The 15,790-nt window shown below is 43.4% G+C and overlaps 1 protein-coding gene across 7 annotated transcripts in view; it reads left to right on the top strand.

Annotated features, from left to right (window-relative positions):
• Window positions 1–15,790, top strand: part of LOC140476930 (receptor-type tyrosine-protein phosphatase mu-like) — an 887,393-nt gene that overhangs the window by 386,258 nt on the left and 485,345 nt on the right. The gene's annotated exons all lie outside the window — the stretch shown is intronic.

Raw genomic sequence — 15,790 nt, 5'->3', positions numbered from 1 at the left:
CTGATCAGAATCACAAGTAAACCCGATTGCATGAGAGAAGGAACAGCCCTTTAGCTGGAAAAGGATATCAGTCTTCGGCCTTTTTCCAGGCAGACTTAGCAGTTGCCCAATTAATCAATGAGGTTTGGAAATTAAATGCTTTATTAGCTTCCTGGATCAGGATAAATGGTGAAAATGCTGTGGAGCGTGGAATGTAGGGACAACAACGAGCCATTTAAGAAACTTAGAAAAATGTACATGCTGAATGAATTAGTCTGTTGCAGCTGTGGCATCTGAAAAGCACTTACCTCACCTAAAGCCACTTTCCAGCACTTGATGTGTAGCCCTGTTGATTACAACACCTCAAGTGCATATCCAACAGTGCAATTTTCCCATTTTAGTTTAAAATGTGAGGGTCAAGTGTGTCAGGGTGGTGACTAACATGCCATATCATCCACCAATCTGCTCATTAAGAGCTGACAGGCAGAAGCTAGAGGAGCTTCACAGACCTCAGTACAGAGCATCCCAGGTCACTTTTAGCTGCCAACCAATCAGAGACCAGAAACCTGCAGGTCCTAATGTCCACCTTGTTGAGACCTGCTTACTGGGTGTATGAAGTGAAGTAATTTTTTATCCTCTTCACATGGAGTAACAGTAATGAGGAGAGGGAGGGTCTGGGGGGGATTAGGGTGTGGGAGACAAGATCAAGAACAGGTGGTTTTCAGAGGGCACTCCTTATTTGGGAAACTAGCCAGGTCTCTGGGAGGTCAGGTAATCGGGGTGGTGGTGATTTGGATAGCATGGGTCATATTGGACAGGCAGGGAATGGGAGGCTGTGTCAGTTACAGAGGGTTAGGGTTAGGGTTAGGGTTAGGGTTAGGGTTAGGGTTAGGGTTAGGGTTAGGGTCGGGGTCGGGGTCGGGGTCGGGGGTGTGGGTGTGGGTTCTGGACCAGAAGATGTAGATGAGTGTCTAATGTTCTCCACGTAACTACTTTACTGAATCTCACCAGAACACTCTGAACCCTTCAACGTAAATGGATACCATCAGAAGGTTCCAAGTATGGATGAATTATGGAATCTACAACTTCCCAGGCAATCTGGTTGGAGTTTGCTGCAATGGGGATTCCACAGGTCCCCATGTGTAATTCCCATTTACACTGGAATGACAAGTATCTACTCGTTCGAAAACTGATTCAAACATCGAATGCCGGGATATATAATCTCCATATCTGGCTCTGAAATGCATGTGCGATGCTGCTAAATTCTACAATATGCAGAATGTCTTTCTGGCCTAATGACCGTCATCTTGTTCTCGCAAAATAACATTCACATCGTCATGTAATAGGGCCTACTTGCAGTATGTAATGACTTCTTTAACTGGTTATTCAGGCGATAGTTTGCCTTCTCCAAGTAATTAGAGATAAACCTGCTACTTTTCATATCTGGAAATGTGGTTGACTAGCTAATTTGTGAGTACATACAATCAATGACCAGAGCAGGATAGACACCGTCCCCCAATATAGCCTGGGTGGGCTCGATTTCTGCATCAAGCTTGCAGGATGAGTAGATGACGAGGGCCCTATTTATAAAATTGTTGATTAGCCTAGTTGCATTGTGTATTGAACTATGCAACTACCAAAGTGTATGCTGACCAGAGAATGCGTGTTTGTGGTGGACAGTAATTGAAAACCCTTTCATAGATTTTTCAGCTGACACACTGGGGAAAGCTGTCCATAATAGGTAGAGTACAGGCTGTATTCAATAAACCTGCACCAGCAAACCCAAACCAGAACATCGACTGTCAGATCATTCTGCTTCCACGATTGGCAGCACTTGCTGAATAGTTCTGAGTGCTAATAACCATTTTCAGATAATCAGACAAGCACATTACACAGTTAATTTATGCTAACTAAAAGCATCATGCATTTATATTGTTACAACATGGGGTAAACTCTCCTGCTTAATTTAAACCAGCAACACAGAAAAGATTTATCCAATACAGTAATCTGTGAAAATTCGAGAGGCCAAGAACTATTTAAAGTATAACAGAAAATAATTAACTGACAACCATTTACAACTCCTTCCTCCAACAATCTTTTACCTTCTCCTTCTACAATACTAGTCTGATAAAACCCCCAATTAAGACTTACAAAACAGAACTTTTTATCTCAAAACCAGACAGCTTTCGGTTCTTCTCTGTATTCCTGTCTTCTTTTCTTCTGCTTCATAGGTTACTGATCGGTAAAGATACCTTTAAAAGAGTTATTTTTTGGGCAGTCTCTGCATGGTAGTTCTGATGCTTTTAACTTTCTTAAAGGTAAAGTACACCCACATCTTCATAACAATACACGGGGATAAAGTTAAAAATCACACAATACCAGGTCATAGTCCAACAGATTTAATTGGAAGCACACTAGCTTTCAGAGTGCCACCTGATGAAGGAGCAGCACTCCGAAAGCTTGTGTGCTTCCAATTAAACCTGTTGGACTATAACCTAGTGTTGTGTGATTTTTAACTTTCCACCCCAGTCCAACACTGGCATCTCCAAATCAATAGACAGGGATTCACTCTCTGCAGACCAAAGGAATATGTTCAAGCCTTGTGTCTTTCCTGATGACCAAGAGGTTTCGGGACCTCATTATTACCTGTTGCTTACTCAGGCAATTCATAGTCAACTTCACAACCATTTTCCCCTCTAGTATACGTTTTTCAAGTGAGGATTATTGCTGTGTTTGTAGTTTTGCATTCTTGCATTTGGCTGGGTGAGTGGAAAATGGAAATGTTTGGCAGCCTTTAACACTGCCTGGGTTCATATATGCAGTGCTGAATATCACATATGTCTCCATTTGGTGTGGAATATCACATATGACTCCATTTTTACAAGTGCAATGCTGTGCAACAAGACTGACTTCATCTGTACAGCACAGTACAACACAAGGCCCTCCATCAAACAGCTAATTATCTAATTTGCAATGAATTCATTTGGATTCTTTTATTATTCATGCATTCTTATTCAGAGTGCCCTGAAGAACATATTTACTTATTAGTTGAATCTACAGTGTCCTATTACATTTAAGTGGAGCCATTTCACTGTTGACACTTAAAATATTTACTCAACACAGATGATAATGTGATGTGTCTATGGATACTTATATTCTTCAGCGCTGAAGTCACATGAGCATGTACTCTTTGTGGGCTGTAGCAGAGGCTGGTACCTCAGCTTCCAGAATTTTCTTTAACTTTTTCATGGGGTATGGCAATAACTTGCAAATGTCAGCAATTGCTGCCATCCCTAATTACCCTTAAACATTGTCAGTGTTTTCTAGTTCATCATCCAGTTCATCAGAAATGAGATAACAAGAATCCAGAGAAAGTATATTCCTGTTAGGGTGAAAGGAAAGGCTGGTAGGTATAGGGAATGCTGGATAAGTAAAGAAATTGAGGGTTTGGTTAAGAAAAAGAAGGAAGCATATGTAAGATATAGACAGGTTAGATTGAGTGAATTCTTAGAAGAGTATAACGAAAATAGGAGTATACTTAATAGGGAAATCAGGAGGGCAAAAAAGGGGACATGAAATAGCTTGGCAAATAGAATTAAGGAGAATCTAAAGAGTTTTTACAAATACATTAAGGACAAAAGGGTAACTAGGGAGACAATTGGGCCCCTCAAAAATCAGCAAGCCAGCCTATGTGTGGAGCCGCTGGAGATGGGTGAGCTACTAAACAAGTATTTTGCATCAGTGTTTACTGTGGAAAAGGATATGTAAGATACAGACTGTAGGGAAATAAATGGTGACATCTTGCAAAATGTCCATATTACAGAGGAGGGAGTGTTGGATGTCTTGAAACGGGTAAAGGTGGATAAATCCCCAGGACCTGATCAGATGTATGCTAGAACTCTGTGGGAAGCTAGGGAAGTGATTGCTGGGCCTCTTGCTGAGATATTTGTATCATCGATAGTCACAGGTGAGGTACCGGAAGACTGGAGGTTGGCAAACGTGGTACCACTGTTTAAGAAGCGTAATAAGGACAAGCCAGGGAACTATAGACAAGTGAGCCTGACGTTGGTGATGAGCAAGCTTTTGGAGGGAATCCTGAGGGACAGGATGTACATATATTTGGAAAGGCAAGGACTGATTAGGGACAGTCAACATGGTTTTGTATGTGGGAAATCATGTCTCACAAACTTGATTGAGTTTTTTGAAGAAGTAACAAAGAGGATTGATGAGGGCAAAGTGGTAGATGTGAGCTATACGGACTTCAATCAGGCGTTCGACAAGATTCCCCATGGGAGACTGGTTAGCAAGGTTGGATCTCATGGAATACAGGGAGAACTAGCCATTTGGATACAAAACTGGCTCAAAGGTAGAAAACAGAGGGTGGTGGTGGAGGGTTGTTTTTCAGACTGGAGGCCTGTGACCAATGGAATGCCATAAGGATCGGTGCTGGTCAACTACTCTTTGTCATTTACATAAATGATTTGGATGCGAGCATAAGAGGTACATTTAGTATGTTTGCAGATGACACCAAAATTGGAGGTGTAGCGGACAGTGAAGAAGGTTACCTCAGATTACAACAGGACCTTGATCAGATGGGCCAATGGGCTGAGAGTGGCAGATGGAGTTTAATTCAGATAAATGTGAGGTGCTGCATTTTGGGAAAGCAAATCTTAGCAGGACTTATACAATTAATGGTAAGGTCATAGGGAGTGTTGCTGAACAAAGAGACCTTGGACTGCAGGTTCATAGCTCCTTGAAAGTGGAGTCGCAGGTAGATAGGATAGTGAAGAAGGCATTTGGTATGTTTTCCTTTATTGGTCAGAGTATGGAGTACAGGAGTTGGGAGGTCATGTTGCACTGTACAGGACATTGGTTAGGCCACTTTTGGAATATTGTTTGCAATTCTGGTCTCCTTCCTATTGGAAAGAGGTTGTGAAACTTGAAAGGGTTCAGAAAAGATTTACAAGGATGTTGCCAGGGTTGGAGGATTTGAGCTATAGGGAGAGGTTGAACAGGCTAGGGCTGTTTTCCCTGGAGTGTCGGAGGCTGGGGGTGACCTTATAGAGTTTTACAAAATTATGAGGGGCATGGATAGGGTAAATAAGCAAAGTCTTTTCCCTGGGGTCGGGGAGTCCAGAACTAGAGGGCATAGGTTTAGGGTGAGAGGAGAAAGATCTAAAACAGACCTACGGGGCAACATTTTCACGCAGAGGGTGGTACGTGTATGGATTGAGCTGCCAGAAGAAATGGTGGAGGCTGGTACAATTGCAACATTTAAGAGGCATTTGGATGGGTATATGAATAGGAAGGGTTTGGAGGGATATGGGCCGAGTGCTGGCAGGTGGTACTAGATTGGGTTGGGATATCTGGTCGGCATGGATGGGTTGGACTGAAGGGTCTGATTTCATGCTGTACATCTCGATGACTCTGTGATTCTATCTGAGTGATGTCAGAAGCCTTGTAGGAGAGGAGAGTTCACAATACCCTCTCTATGCCAGGGAGAATTAAGAAGCTGGCATGTGGCTTTGCTGGAGTACAAAGATTCCCAGAGCTGGAGAAAATTATTGACTGCACATAGATGGCACTTTGGAGCACAGAGATCAACAGGGCAGAGGTACCCAAGGGGCAGTTCCTCTATTTGTATGCAATTTCTGTTGGCAATCTACTGTGCCAGTGCCTTGGCAACAGGCACGACACCTTCATCCTGAGATGGTATTAGCATTCCTACTGTCCTCAGACTACCAAGGAGAACTAGATATTTGGGAACAACATCCTCTACTCTTGACCCTTGATGCCCTCCCTGCCACCAATGTGGGGAGGACAGGCAAATGATGACGGGCGGGTACATTAGCGTTCTTAAGCTCTTGTCCAACATTATGAGGAAGGTGTAGCTGGACAGACTGTAGTTTTTGATAATCTGAAAGCAGAAAATCAGAGAGGGAAGTAAGTGGAAATAGGTGGAAATCAAGAGGACCATGGTGATACCCTCAGCAGATTGCACTTAATACTGAACGACAGGATAAGGTTGAGTTGGGCTGCAAAAACGTCCAGGAGACAGGATTATACCATCATCCTGGTGATCTCAGCAGTCTCTGTCACAACTGGCCCTGTGCTGCCCAACACAGTCTTCTCCGATGGGCCTGAGCAATGGAGCTGTGTTTACCCCTTGGCAGTTCTACTCTTTGCCTGGGGTTCTGGGGCTACTTTCCCCTGCAAGAGGGAGAGAAGAATACCAATGGATGTGTTGCACTATGTTTGCATGACATGCATGCTGTATGTAAATATTCAGAGGTACGGATAGACTGTGAGAGATAGGTGTGCGGCTGTTTTTTTTTATTGTGGGCTGTGTGAGTATAAAGAATGTAATGGCTGAGTGAGAGAAGGATGGTGCACTGAGCAGGAAGAGGGTGGCACTGTAGCGGATTGACGAAGATGCATTGACTGACATTGACCACTGTGGTGTTTCTTTCTGGCACTACTGTCAGGGGATTAGGACTAGACCCCAGATGCTAATCACCCTGTCCAGCTGTCTCTACCCCATTCCCAGATGTTCCTTGAGAACCTCTGGCCCATGCAGAAAAATGGCCCCGCAGGATTAAAGCTTCCACACTGCAACTGAGAATCTGGGCCTCCCCCTTCTCTCTTGCTTACTTGGTCTCTCTCTCTCTCTCTATCGCCTGTTGCTGCATTTATGTCATTTTTCCTAATAGCCAATTTTACCTCAGATGGTGGTTTCTGTCTCACCAAGGCTCCCTTTGTAACAGGGTTAGACTGCTTTGAAGAAGCCTAGTCTGGTTGGAGTACACCATAAGTAAGCATGTTGCTAGGCCCTCTTGCTGAGGACTATGCCAGTTAACAAAAGCTGGTTGAGTTTGGATTGAACATTGAAATCAAATAACGAGGCAGCACAAAACTTGTACATCAGTAAGATCCGATGAGGGCATAGTCATGAGCTGGGACTGGCATGCTCAAAAATGGAAGCAGTTCAATTTTTAGCCTTTTGTATCCAAGGAAGAGATTGTGTTGCTAATCATTAGGTTTATGCTTTCAGTGCCTTCAATGACCGGAAAGTGTTTTTTTATTAAATTCAGTGTGCCAGCAGACTGCATTGAAATGTTCATTGTTCAACAGCTCATATGAGTGACTTCACTGGAAAAGAGTCCAACCCTTTGCTTTGAGTGTGTAAGCTGAGAGCGAAATTCTTGGATTTAACATGAATACGGTGGAACAGCAAGAAATGTGGGAAAGAATAGCTTGATCACAGATAGAAACATGAGGATGTTTTTTGAAGTACTTAAGCTATGTTACTGGCCTAATTTAAGTTTAAAAAAGTTCAATAAGATGCTGACTCTGAAGCTTCTTTGCTCTCATTGCCTCCATTGGGACACAATGGGTTGGTCCCAATGTATCATGGGTTTCTGAGAATCCTTATGGCAGTGTATAACATTGTATGCATTATTTTCTTTCCCTCTGAAGATTTCCTCTGCTTAAAGGGATCATTTCTCAAAGATTCGTCACTTTCTGGTATCTCAACCAAGCGTCTGCCTTTAGCATGTATGCCTAAGTGCTGGTCACTGATAGATTATTTGTACGAGTACACAAATAAGAGAATTAGGAACAGAAGTTGGCCACTCGACCCCTTGAACCTGCTCCACCATTCAGTCAGATCCCGGTTGATCTAATTATCTATTTCTAAGAAGAAATAGGAACAGGAGCAGTCTGCTCAGCCCTTCGGGCCTGCTCTGTCATTCAACAGATCATGGCTCATCCAACAATCTGCATATCCACTTGCCTGCCTTTTCTGCAAAACTTTTGATTTCTCCCAATTCCTGCCTTCAGCCCCTTGTTTATGAAGAATCTATCAGAGTGTACCTTAAAAATATTCAGATTCGACTTCCACCGCCTTCTCAGGAAGAGTTCCAGAGACTCACCCCAAAGGGGACAGCACGGTGATTAGCACCACTGCCTCACAGCGCCAGGGGTCCCGGTTCAATTCTAGCCTGCGGCAACTATTAGTGTGGAGTTTGCACATTCTCCCTGTGTCTGCTCCAGTTTCCTTCCGCAGTCCAAAGATGTGCAAGTTATGTGCACTGGGCATTGGAAATGCAGGGTTAAAGGGTTAGGGTAGGAGATGGGTCTGGGTAGAATGCTCTTTGTAGGGTTGTGTGGGCTCAATGGGTCAAATGGCCCACTTCCACACCGTAGGAATTCTATGGCTGTCAGCCCTTAGGGAGTATGTTTCCATTCATCTTTGACTTAAATAGGAAGTCCTTTGATTTTAAACAGCAATCCCTAGTTCAAGAATCTCACACAGAGGAACCATCCTTTCCTCATCTCAGGGTCACAAATGTTTTGGTGCAGGAAGAGGCCAAGTTGCCTACTGGAACTCATTAAATGACCATTCTTACCTGTTGCCAATTTCCTGTTTTTTTCCCCTAAACCCATGCACGTTATTTTATCCAAATAATCACCAAATTCCCTCTGGAATTGAACCGACCTCCACCACAATTCGAAGGGTTGCATTTCTTACCATAATTACTAATTTTAAAAGTTTTGAGTAAAGTTTTTTTCTCTCATCAGTCTTCTACCCTGTCAAGATCCTTTAGGATCTTATTTGTTTCAATCAAGTCACCTCTATTTCAAACTCCAGCCAATACAATATGAGCCTGTCCACATTTTCCTCTTTAGTAACCATACCTTCTGTTCCTTTCTCCAACTCGTGTCCATGATTTATAAAAGGTTGAAGCCACAGCACCTAGGCCTGCAGCTTTGCACTTGGTATACTTTGTCTCCTATTAGCTAGCCAATCATTTATAGAGACTACAATAGTGATGCTTATATAGAGGATCTTTTTCCACAATCTGCTGACAGCACTCACTGGATCACCACACAGGTTGGGAACTCTAGTTGATACTTGCATTCCCAAGGGAGCTGAACTCTCACTACCACAAGCAGCAAACAGTGCAGTGAAATAATAACAGAGAAAGCTGGAGATATGTATCAGGTCTGGCAGCTTCTGCAGAGAGAGAAATAGCATTGCTATTTAAAAAGGCATTTGGATGGGTACATGAACAGCAAGAGTTTAGAAGGATATGGGCCAAATGCTGACCAATGGGACTAGAGTAATTTAGGATATCTGGTCGGCATGGATGAGTTGGACCGAAGGATCTGTTTCCATGCTATACCTCTCTATGACTCTATAATCCCGCCTCAGGCGACTCTCTGTGTGGAGTTTGCACGTTCTCCCTGTGTCTGCGTGGGTTTCCTCCGGGTGCTCCGGTTTCCTCCCACACTCCAAAGATGTGCAGGTCAGGTGAATTGGCCATGCTAAATTGCCCGTAGTGTTAGGTAAGGGGTAAATGTAGGGGTATGGGTGGGTTGCGCATCGGCGGGGCGGTGTGGACTCGTTGGGCCGAAGGGCCTGTTTCCACACTGTAAGTAGTCTAATCTAATCTAATAATCCCAAGTTCAATACAATTTTTCTGCGGAACTTGCATGCAGTCGAATGTGGAACACAAGTGTCTTGGTGTCAGACTGGAGGAAATGCATAGTGACTATCAGAGAATGATGTGAAGGTGCTGGTGTTGAACTGGGTGGACAAAGTCAAAAATCGCATGACATCAGGTTATATTCCAGCAGGTTTATTTGAAACCGCAAGCTTTCAGAGCCCCCGCTCCTTCCTCAGGCACTTAGTGAGAGAGAATACATCGGACACAGAATTTATATAGTAAAAGGTCAAAGGATCATACAACTCCTGAATGTGTTGAACAAACCTAAATGCTTGTTAAGTCTTTAATAAGTTATGATGGAGGCAGAGGTTTCAATTGATTAATATGTAAATCCCAAGATTTCTTTCAAGTCACTTCCTCAGATAACTTCAGGTTTTTTCGGAACGAAGGTGATACCTCAGATTAGACAATACATTTTAGATGTGATGCCATGTTTCAAGTCTGTTTGTATCTCATCCTGGAGCCAGCCTGGCTTTCTCTCCAAAGTAGGAATTTATAAAATGTCACATTCACTGACTGCCTACAGATTGTGTGCTTTTTGAACCAAATAGAATGTATCTGCAAATACAAATCTGCAAATGCAAATTCACTCCATTGAGTTGTGTGTGTGTGTGTTTGTGTGTTAGAGAGGGAATATTTGTGAGTTTGAGGAAGTATATGTGTGTGAGAGCATACGTGTGGGTGTGTGCGAGGCTATGTGTGCTTGAGAGTGTGCATGAGTGTGAGGGATTATATGCCTGTGAGAGAGTGTGAGTGTGTGTGTGTTTGTGTGTGTGTTTGAGAGGGAATGTGTGAGAGTTTGAGGAAGTATATATGTGTGAGAGCATACGTGTGAGTGTGTGCAGGATTATGTGTGCTTAAGAGTGTGCACGAGTGTGAGGGAGTATATGCCTGTGAGAGTGAGTGTGTGTGCGTGTTTGTGTGAGGGTGTATGTGTACATGTGCTTGTGTGTGTGAGTGTGTCTAGTGTAGTGGGGTCACCTGTAGTGTGACATGAACCCAAGATTCCAATTGAAGCCATCCTTATTGGTCCCGAATTTGGCTATCAGCTTCTGTTCTGAGTTGTTGTGTATCACGAAGTCTGCCTTGGAGGTGTTTACCTGAAGATCCAAGGCAGGATGTCCTGTCAGACTTGTTGGGTTTATTTTTGACTGAGTGCAACCATTATTATTTAGATTTTGAGCAACATCCTATTTGACATTCTTGAAACAATCTGTTCAGAGAGATATTAATCCCCATCTCTGAAGCAGGTGGGACTTGAGCTCAGGCCTCTTGCACTTTCATTATTTAGTTAATTGTGAATCATACAGTTAACCTCCATGTACTGGTTTTTGATGTGAAGGAAATCTGAGCAAAGCTGAATTCTGAACACTCTCTAGTAGGAAGAAGATTGCTTGCCATTACAGATTTTATTTTTGTTTATACACACGAGCTGTGTGAAGCAGATATTGGTCACCAAGGAGCACGTGACATGTTAATAACTGGCTTCAGGGGCTGTATGAGGCTGATAAGGTAATGGCAAAGTAATTAAGTTGGGTAGGAGTAAAATGCTGCCGTCCTCAATAGTGGAATCTGTAGCAGCAGTCATTTATGAAGAGAATCATTGCACCTGTTTAATTACTGTGATAATTGTACACTTTAAGCAGTTCGCCCAAGGGTATTGCAAACCAGATTTAAACTGCAAGCACAGCCTAGCAGACAGTTAATAATCTTTATGGTTTCAATCGTGTTCGGATAATGTGGCAAGTGCAGCCAGTCAGAGACCTGCATGCTGCAAGTTAACAGGTTGAATCTGTGTACCTCTTCCACCACCACCCCCACCCCCCCACCCACCCATGGAAAATGCTGCAATAATTGTTATGCAAAGAAATTATGCCAAATTGGTTTCAAATTACAGAAGACGTGTAATAACAGGTTGTGACACTAATGTGTTAATGTGTTTTATTCTCTCTGCTTCTCTTTGATATCAAGTTCAATGACATGTGTTTCCTTATGACAAGGCAGGTTGGCAGCATGGTAATTAACCATTTAAAGTTTTTAAAAAGTTGTAATTTTTGAAGACGGGTTGTTATGTAATGTCGTGATGCCAGACAACAATAATAATATATCCCAGGAAAACTGTGCAGGTGTTGTAAAGCCATGACATAATTTTCAGCAGGGTACAATGTGGGTGACAATTTTAAAGGGCTCTTAGATTTCTTAACATAAGGTCCAGTCCAGTTAGCTTTTTTGCTTGAAAATGTAGAGGCCAACAAATCAATGGAACCTTGGTGTGCATGTCCATGGACGTTTGAAGGCAACAGGTAAAGTGAATACAGTGATTAAGAAAGCATATGGGCTTATTGCCTTTTACTAGTCAATTAGCATTGAAATCCAAGAGCAAGGCGATTATGGTGGAGCTTTATAAGAAGTTAGTTAGGCTACAGCTAGGGTATTGTGTGCAATTCTAGTCACCATATTATAGGAAGGATGTGATTGCACAAGAGAGGGTGGAGTGGAAGGTCATCAGGACATTGTCTGAGCTGGAGCAATTCAGCAATGAAGAGAGACATGATAGGCTGAGGGGGTTTTCTTGGAGCAGAGATGTTTGGGGCTGGGTGCATCTGACTGAGATGGACAAAGCCCTGAGGGGTATATACAGGGTGGATAGGGAGAAACCTTTCCCCTTAGCAGAGAGGTCAGTAACCAGGGGCTGAGTTTTAAGGTAAGAAGCAGGAGAGCTAGAGGGAATTTGAGGAAAGGTCTTTATTCTTGGCGAGGGTTGTGGGCATCTGGAACTCACCTCCTAAAAACAAAAGGTACAAGAGGCAGAAGCCATCACAACATTTAAGGACTATTTAGATGAGCACTTGAAACATTACAGTACGTAAGTCTAAGTGCTGGAAAATGGGATTGGAGTGAACGGTTGTTTGACAACCAACATGTTTGTGAAGGGGCAAAAGGCCTCTTTCTATGCTGTAAACCTTCTCTGGCTAGGACTCTGCTTGCAAATGTCAGAGGCACAGTACAGTAGGAGACTGACTCTCCAGAGTCACTGAGAATTGATCATCCCAACTGCCACAATGAAGGGGAGGAAGCTGTCATTCCTGATGAACATTGAAACAATGTGCACTGACATCTCATCACTCCTGGCACGTCACGTTTTACTTTCTTAGTGGCGTCAGCTGCTGAACTAAGCAGAATGAGAGTGGCATATGGTGGCACTGAATGTGTTTGATTACAATGTGAAATGATGGTCAACAGAATGGTGAAACATTTAAAGTGGAATGTGTTATTCAGCAAAGGAGCATGATATAATCATAATGATAAACTGATGTGTGATAGCCAGAGAAAACCTTGCATTTTTAACTGCCACAAAATAAACACTGCCTGGTCACCATCTGCTAAAATGTTACATTTGGAGCAATTTTGAACAATTAAGCTTCATTGCACTTGTTAAAATACATTGTAGTTCTCTTTTTAAAAGTCCAGCTGCTGGTGCCTCTTCATTTGAATGCGCTGCATAAAATAAGTGAAATGGTAATCAAGGGAAAATAATATCAAAATAGTCTTCCTTTGTATGAATAGGCATAAGGAGGCAAGTTTATATACATTTGTGGAAATATGATTAGAGCCCCAAGTTGGGTTTTTGAACCAAAGTGGAAATTAGCTGATTTTTAGGCCAGCTTTGCACTTTTGCTATTACTTTTGAGCATTGAACTGATAAGTGGCTAGAGTTCCTGCTTTTCGAGCGATCCTTATCCAGGAACTAACTTTCCCTCCGTTTCATCGGTTTCAACCTCAGTTAACAGTCTCTTATGTGGGACTTTATGAAATTCCTTTTGGACGTCCATATAAACAGGGAGGTGGTCACGCCTCAGGTAAAAGAAGAAGGAAGATGGGTTACCATTAGGGGAGGAAAGGAAACAGGCAGGCAGTACAGGGATTCCCTGTGGCCATTCCTCTCAACACCAAATATACCATTTTGGATACTGTTGGGGGGAAGGACTTAACAGGGGTAAGCAGTGGGGTACAGGTCTCTGGCACAGAGTCTGTCCCTGTTGCTCAGAAGGGAAGGGGGAGGAGGAGCAGAGCATTAGTCATTGAGGACTCCATAGTTAGGGGGACAGAGAGAAGGTTCTGTGGGAATGAGAGAGACTCACAGTTGATGTGTTGCCTCCCAGGAGCCAGGGTAAATGATGTCTCTGATCATGTTTTTGGGATTGTTGAGGGGGAGGGGGAGCAGCCCCAAGTCGTGGTTCACATAGGCACCAACGACATAGATAGGAAGAGAGATGGGGATTAAATGCAGAAATTTAGGGAGCTAGGGTGGAGGCTTAGAGCTAGAACAAACAGACTTGTTATCTCTGGTTTGTTGCCTGTGAGATGAGGAATAGGGAGAGAAAGGAGTTGAACACGTGGCTACAGGGATGGTGCAGGGGGTAGGGATTTGGACTCCTGGATAATTGGGGCTCTTTCCGAGGTGGGTGGGACCTCTACAAATACGATGGTCTTCACCTAAACCAGAGGGGTACCCAATATCCTGGGGAGGAAATTGCTAATACTCATTGGGTGCATTTAAACTAATTCAGCAGGTGGATGGGAATCAGAATTGTAGTTCAAGTAGACAGGAGGTTGAGAGTAGTGAGGTGAGGACTAAGGTTTCAAGGTCGCTAGAAGGCACTGGCAAGCAAGAAGCTGAGTTGAAGTGTGTCTATTTCAACACCAGGAGCATCCGGAGTAAGGTGGGTGAACTTGCAGCATAAGTTGGTACCTGGGATTTTGATGTTGTGGCCATTTCAGAGACATGGGTAGAGCAGGGACAGGAATGGTTGTTGCAGGCTCTGGGATTTAGATGTTTCAGTAAGAAAAGGGAAATTGGTCAAAGAGGTGGGGGTGTGGCATTATCAAGGACAGTATTACGGTGACAGAATGGATGTTTGAGGACTTGTCTACTGAGGTAATATGGGCTGAGATTAGAAACAGGAAAGGAGAGGTTACCCTGTTGGGAGATTTCTATAGACCTCCAAATAATTCCAGAGATGTAGAGGATAGGATAGCAAGGATGATCCTCGATAGGAGTGAGAGTGACAGGGGACTTTAACTTTCCAAATATTGACTGGGAATACTATAAGAAGAAAGTGAGGACTGCAGATGCTGGAGATCAGAGCTGAAAAATGTGTTGCTGGAAAAGTGCAGCAGGTCAGGCAGCATCCAAGGAACAGGAGAATCGACATTTCGGGCATAAGCCCTTCTTCAGGAATGAGGAGGGTGTGCCAAGCAGGCTAAGATAAAAGGTACAGAGGAGGGACTTGGGGGAGGGGTGTTGGGAATGCAATAGGTGGAAGGAGGTTGAGGTAAGGGTGATAGGCCAGAGAGGGGGTGGGGGCGGAGAGGTTGCGAAGAAGATTGCAGATCAAATACTATAATTCAAGTACTTTAGATGGGTCAGTTTTTGTCCAATGTGTGCAGGAGGGTTTTCTGACACAGTATGTAGACAGGCCAACAAGGGGAGAGGCCACATTAGATTTGGTACTGGGTAATGAACCCAGCCAGGTGTTAGATTTGGAGATAGGTGAGCACTTTGGTGATGGTGAACACAATTTGGTTCAGTGATGGAAATGGATCGGTATGTACCACAGGTCACGAGTTGTAGCTGGGGGAAAGACAATTATGATGTGATTAGGCAAGATTTAGGATGCATAGGATGGGGAAGGAAACTGCAGGGAATGGGTACAGTTGAAATGTGGAGCTTATTCAAGGGCCAGCTACTGCGTGTCCTTGATAAGTATGCACCTGTCAGACAGGGAGAAAGGGGTCGAGCATGGGAACCGTAGTTTACTAAAGAAGTTGAATCTCTTGTCAAGAGGAAGAAGAAGGCTTATGTTAGGATGAGACATGAAGGCTCACTTAGGGTGGTTGAGAGTTACAAGTTAGCGAGGAAGTACCTAAAGAGAGAGCTAAGAAGAGGGGACATGAGAAGTCATTGGTGGATAGGAACAAGGAAAGCCCTAAGGCTTTCTATAGGTATATCAGGAATAAAAGAATGACTAGAGTAAGATTAGGTAAAAACAATGACTGCAGATGCTGGAACCCAGATTCTGCATTAGTGGTGCTGGAAAAGCACAGCAGTTCAGGCAGCATCCGAGGAGCAGTGAAATCGACGTTTCGGGCAAAGGCCCCTGATGAAGGGCTCCAGAACCTAGAGTAAGATTAGGGCCAATCAAAGATAATAGTGGAAAGTTATGCACGGAGTCAGAGGAGATAGGGGAAGTGCTAAATGAATATTTTTCATCAGTATTCACACTAGAAAAAGATAAAGT

The sequence above is a fragment of the Chiloscyllium punctatum genome, chromosome 5 (assembly GCF_047496795.1).
Source record: "Chiloscyllium punctatum isolate Juve2018m chromosome 5, sChiPun1.3, whole genome shotgun sequence".
NCBI classification, from domain to species: Eukaryota; Metazoa; Chordata; class Chondrichthyes; order Orectolobiformes; family Hemiscylliidae; genus Chiloscyllium; species Chiloscyllium punctatum.
Note: the sequence above shows the minus strand (reverse complement) of the source record. Positions and strands in the feature narration are given on the sequence as shown.